Raw genomic sequence first — 6,000 nt, 5'->3', positions numbered from 1 at the left:
CCCACCTGGGCAGCCCATTCCAATGCCTGATTACCTTTTTTCCTGAAGAAATTCCTCCTAATGTCCAACCTAAACTTCCTTTGGTGAAGCTTAAGATTGTGTCCTCTTGTTCTGTTGCTGGTTGCCTGGGGGAAGAGACTGACCCTCACCTGGCCACAGCTTTCTTTCAGGTATTTGAAGAGAGTGATCAGGTCACCCCTGAGCATTCTCCTCTCCAGCTAAACAACCCCAGCTCCCTCAGCTGCTCCTCACAGGACTTGTGCTCCAGCCTCTTCTCCAGCTTCATTGCCCTTCTCTGGACACACTCCAGCATCTCAGTATCGTTTTTAAATTCAGGGGCCCAGAACTGGACACGGGACTCAAGCCATGGTCTAAACAGTGCCAAGTACAGGGAAAGAATCACTTCCCTAGTCCTGCTGGCCACACTATTCCTGATACAGACCAGGATGCCATTGGCCTTCTTGGCCACCTGGACATCTGGATATTCAACCAGATGTCAATCAGTACCCCCAGGTCCCTTTCTGCCTGGCCACTGTCCAGCCACTCTGTCCCCAACCTGTAGTGCTACGGGGGTTGTTGTGGCCAAAGTTCAGGACCCAGCACTTGGTCCTGTTAAACCTCATATTGTTGGATTCAGCCTCTCTATCCAGTCTGTCCATCCCCCTTTGCAGAGTCCTCCTACCCTCCAGGAGACCAACATTCCCTTCCAACTTGGTATCATCTGCAAATTTGCTAATGGGAAACTATTGGACATCACTGGAAATGCTAATGGAGAAGGCAAACCTTTTAGTTAAGGAGAACAGCTTTTTTTTTTTTTTTAATTCTCAAAAAACTTTTGCAATGCTGCATTTAAATCACCAGCTTTAAAATTATCCTCACTTCACAAAGAATTAACAGCCTTACCAAATATTATTATTGTCACAGAATAAGAATGGCAATTATTTTTGGCGGAGGAGGAAGATGATCTTTTTTGTGTCACCCCCACTATAAAACCCTATTTAAATTGCCATCCTGAGCTCAGTCTTGGCCACAGTTTTTGGCTGCAGGTGCCTTCATCCTGGAGTTTTGCCACTCCACAGAATGCCGGCACTTCTCAAATCAGGAAGCAACATCTGGGTAGTGGGACCCAGTCAGACTGCAAACCCCATAGGGAAGGAAATGAGAAAGACATCTGCATCATTGAAACCTTACAGAACAGCAGAGAATGTGTGTGGAGGGGGGAAGATGGGGGAATCTCCTGAGAAATCCCACCTGCTCTTCCCTGCCTGCAGCCCTCCTCCCAACATGCCTCCCGTGGCTGTCACCCAAACCCCCACACTTGCCCATTGATGCAGGCTCAGAATAGCTCCGTCAGCAGCCAGGGGACTGTGGCCAGCCAGCTGACACTGGAGACAGCAGATGGACAACATGGGGCTCCGTCCCCACAGCACCCCACTGCTGGTGGCCTCCTCCCTCTGCACCCCTGTGGCTGCACCCTGGGCTCTCATCACAGCCCCATGCTCAGAAAAAGAGGGAAAAAAGAATAAATAACATAAGGCAGGAGAGGGAGGGGAGGATGCAATGCAGCTTGGAGAAGGGCAGGCTGCACCATGTGCTCTAGCCCTGGCACCAGTCACCTTGCTGCCCAGATGACCCTTTTTGGGAGGGTCCAAAACTGGATCCTTATTTTTGGGGATCTTCCACATCCTGTGTCCACTTCCACAGCCCTTTGGGAATGCCAGCTTCCCAGCAGGAGGAGAGCCCTGCATTCCTTGGAGGTGTCCCTGGGAGTGAGGGGGTCAGTCCCTGTCACAGCAGCACCTCAAAAGGAGTGCAGAGGCTCTCCCTGCACAATCTGCCTGTCACCACTGATCACTTCAGGTGTCACATGAGGTTTGTGTCACTTGGCAAGGTTCTACTCGCCTCGCTAGCTGTGACCAGATGAGGAATGGGTTTAAAATGACCCCACTTGATGTGGAAGAGAGGGAAGTTACCCCCCAAAGCCCAGGGGATGTGCAGGCTTGCCCTATGCCTGCCTTGGGCCTTTTCTTGGAGCATCCCCTGAATGAGGCCAGGCTGATGCCATAGTGCAGGGCTGAGCATCCTCCTCCATGAGGCTGAGCATCTTCCCTACCTAGCATAGCCTTGTCCCTGCATCCCCAGTGTGCTCTAGGGGACGAAGGTCCTGGGCATCCTGAGAGCATTTGGGACAGCTGTTAAGGCACAGGAAGGGGGTTTCCCTCACACCCTAGTATCATCTCTCTGCCCAGGTGCAGCTGCAGCCTGGCAGGTAGCTCTGGAGGCAGGTAGCATCACCCCAGGACTCGGGTGGAAGGGGCTGTTTGAAAGGGTTTGGAGGGGGTTTTCTGTAGGTGGGGTTTCTCCAGGCAGGTAAAGCTGAGTGCATTGCAGTCCCTGTCCAGCTGCTCTGGTTGCTGAAGTCTAGTTTTGTGTGCTCCCTGGAAAACCCAGTGTAGTGTCTTCACTCCACAGTGATGGGGAGAATGTGGGGCTGTCCCTTGGCCAGTTCGTTCTGCCAGGAGAGCTTCTGTCTACTCACCACAGACACTCAGGTGGTTTTGGGCTGTTCCCTCACTTTATACCCCTGAGAAGTTGCTCACTGATCACAGCCAGCAAACCCGGGAGCTGTGGGGGTGGCCCCAGGGGAGAGCATCAGCCCACAAAAGCAGCGAGAGGAAATCCCCTCCGTGCCAGGTACCCAGGCAGGCACTGTGCCCCCTCCCACAGCTCCCTCGGCACTCTAAAATACCAGCGATTCTGCGGGGTGTGTGTGTGTGGGTGTGTGTGTGTGTGTGCAGATGTGGTGTTTGAAACTGACCAGTGCAACATCGCAACATCTCTGCCTCTGCCTGATGTGCCTGTGGACCGAAGTGATCCTGACACTAAGCAAAGGAAAAAGAGGCTGATCGAAGCTGAGTGGAATTTTTTTTTTTCCAATCTTCTTTTAAGTGCGAACACCATCTGTCTCCCCCAACTCCGTCAGCGCTTCCAGTCCCCAGGCAGCTTCGTTCTTCCTAATTACTGTCATTAGGCACTGGGTAGCAATTAGGGAGGGATGCTGATGAGCAGCATCAGGAAGGCTGTGGTCCCCTGACAGCATCGCACAGGGAGCTGGCCAGCCCTTTCTCTCCGACCCTGGCCTTTTCCACCTGGGGAGCTTGGTGGGTAGCACAGTATTTTCCGTTTTGGCAGAGGCTGACAGGGAGGGGATGGAGAAGGGAGGTGCTGGCTGGCAGGTCCACATCCTGGAGAATGCTCAGAGAGGTCTGACACCACTGGGAATGGGCTGCTCGGGGGAGCAGGACGATGGTCGAGGTGCTCAGTGCTGCTGGGGGATGGAGCAGCAGCTCTCTGTGCCTCTGGTTGCCCCACAGGTGCCCAGTCACCAGCAACCATTTCTCCTGGGCAGCCTAGAGGCCATGATGATGGGCGGTGTGGTCGGACAGATGTCACCCTTCCGTCTGGCCCAAGTGGGGCTGGCCACAAGCCTGCCTGGCTCTCCCTGGTCCCCCTGGCAGCCTTGGGGCACCGGCCCTGCCGTGCCGCTCCCTGCGGCGCTGCAGGCCGGTGCGTGGTGTCAGTGCCACCTCGTGGCAGGCGCCCCGGGACTGCTGACCTCTCTTCTCCCACAGCCTCCCACTGGTGCTCCCCGAGGATTGCAGGGGCACCCACGTGTCGCCGTGCCATGGCTGGCCCTGGGAAGTGACCGATGGGAAAGGTTCCTGTGGGATGGGATGACATCCATGTTCTGCAAGCAGACGATGGGGTGGCCCCACAGCCCCGTCCTTGCAGCAGGTGGGGGCATCAGAGGCTGCACCCAGAGACACGGGGCCCTGTTGGACGTTTGCCATCGGGGCATTACTTCGTGAATGGGATGAAATGGTGCCCACTTGCCCTGCCTGCCCTGCCTGCTGTCAAGACCATGCCCATGGAGGTGCAAGCTGGGTCTGCAGGGGCCTGGGTGCGGGAGGGCTTTAGGCTGGAGTAGTTGGGGCTGTGGGTGAACTATCAGGAGACTAAACTGGTGGGTGAACCAGTAATGGGATTGGAAAGGAGCAAGTGAGGGAGGAAAGCCTCACTTTGAAGTCTGGGGAGCCTATGGGATTGAGAAGGGTTTGGCAGACATGACTGGTGGCTGCAGAAGACCCTTGGCCAGGTGTTCCCTCTCCTCACACTGCCATGTTCTGTTGGCCAGCTGGCTCCTGCCTCTAGGACCATGGATGAAAACAAACCCATGTCTGTAGGGACACCAAGGCTTCTTTCCTTTACCACCAGCATTTTTGGTGAGACTTGCAGGAGCTCAAATATGCTCATGACCTCCTCCAAAACAGGGTCAGTGGAGTTGAAATGTCTAGGGAGATACTGAGGTGATTTTGCAGTGAAGAGGGTTTTAGCCTCAATTATTTTTCTTGCCCAGGGGTTTCCTCAGACTTTCCCCTGGCTCCCTCTGAAACCCCATGTCCCTGCAGCCAGATGAAGCCCAGCTTCACCAGCCTTTCTAGGCAGTTGTGCGGGCAGTGGGGTGAGTGCTAGGCTGAGGAGGAAGCACAGCTCCTGCCTCACAGAGGGAAGTGAGAAACTGCTGTGGAAAGTCAAAGCAGGGCAACATCCCCACCTCAACCCCCCCATAAAAAGACTTTCCCCAGTCCTTGTCCTAGTGGCCAGCTCCTGGCATGGCTGTGGGGAGATGCAGGTGGCCAGGCTTGGCTGATTCTTGGCCATGCAGGCGGCCATGTATAGGAAATGTGTTGATATTGCCACTGCCAGAGGAGCCTCTCCAACTCAAAGCCCTGCTGTACCCCAAGGACCATCATGCTGGAGACCCCTAAAGCCAGGAAAATGGGGACCCCATTCAGATCTCTGAGCATGCATTGACAATGGATTCACTTTATTCTTTAATTTTTCTGCCGTATTTTTCATTTCTATTCCCTTGGCTCTCCATGCAGACAAAATGGACAGCCCTTTGCCCTGTACATAAGGATGGAGAAGCACACAGAGCAGGTTACAGATCCCTCCCGGGCAGATTGGGCAGAAGGGGAGCACTGCCCCACCACAGCTGGCAGTCACGATGCAGGGAAGACACCTCACATGCCATAACAGAGAGGAGATCCAAGGGGCACTCAGTGGTTGAGGAATACAGTGTGGATCCAATTGCCACTCTGCGTGTTGCAAATGCCAGTGGCATCCCATATAGGGAGATGTCTGGCTTAAGCTCCAGCAGAAATGAGAACAGAAATCCTTCCCTGAGCAGAAAGAGGAGCTTTTTCAATATGGGTGTTTCTTTTTCAAATTCCCAGATCATCTGGGGTGGGCAGTGCATCCACAGGGCTGGGCTGCTGCTGTCACAGGGAGGGAAGTGGAGGTGGCTCCTGACAGCTCTGCTCCATTTCCATATCACCCCCATCTCCCCTGAAACAGGCTGCTCTGTCTCCCAGAGGCAATCCTTCTAGTGACAAAACATCTCCCGACCTGGCTTCGGCTCTTTTCCCCACTCCAGATACACAAAGGTCTTTTGAAGTTACTTCACAGGGTTGGGTACGGAGCATGAGGATGAGGAGATGTCTGATTCATGCCGTGGCAATACCCCCTCTGCAAAGGGCAGCATGGCTGTTGTGTGTAGCTGGGACACCAGCCTTTGAGCCTCCAGTTTCTGACACAGGTATCTGGAGCCCCAGGAGACAGTCACTGGGCATGTGGACCACCTCTTCCACATCCTCAGCCCCAAGGCTGAGATGGGGATACATCCCATCCTGGATCATGCAGAGCCTCAGTCAGATGAGGCTTCACCTCTGCCAGTCTGTTAAGGTCTGGGAGAGGAATTGTGGAAATGTTGGCCTTGGCACCTGTGGTTGCCCTTATGGGACAGATGCCATGAGTCTGGCTGCAGTGCAGAAAGGGGAGAAGAGAGGTGGTCACCCTTCAACAGTAGCATCTGTCCTTGCAGCCCTAGAGGGAACTCATGCTTGGGCAGGGAGTCATCTTCCCATCATCAGAGGGACA

Source organism: Vidua chalybeata, chromosome 5 (assembly GCF_026979565.1).
Source record: "Vidua chalybeata isolate OUT-0048 chromosome 5, bVidCha1 merged haplotype, whole genome shotgun sequence".
In the NCBI taxonomy this organism is placed as follows: domain Eukaryota; kingdom Metazoa; phylum Chordata; class Aves; order Passeriformes; family Viduidae; genus Vidua; species Vidua chalybeata.
The sequence above is the reverse complement of the archived record's forward strand: the minus strand, read 5'-3'. Positions refer to the sequence as shown.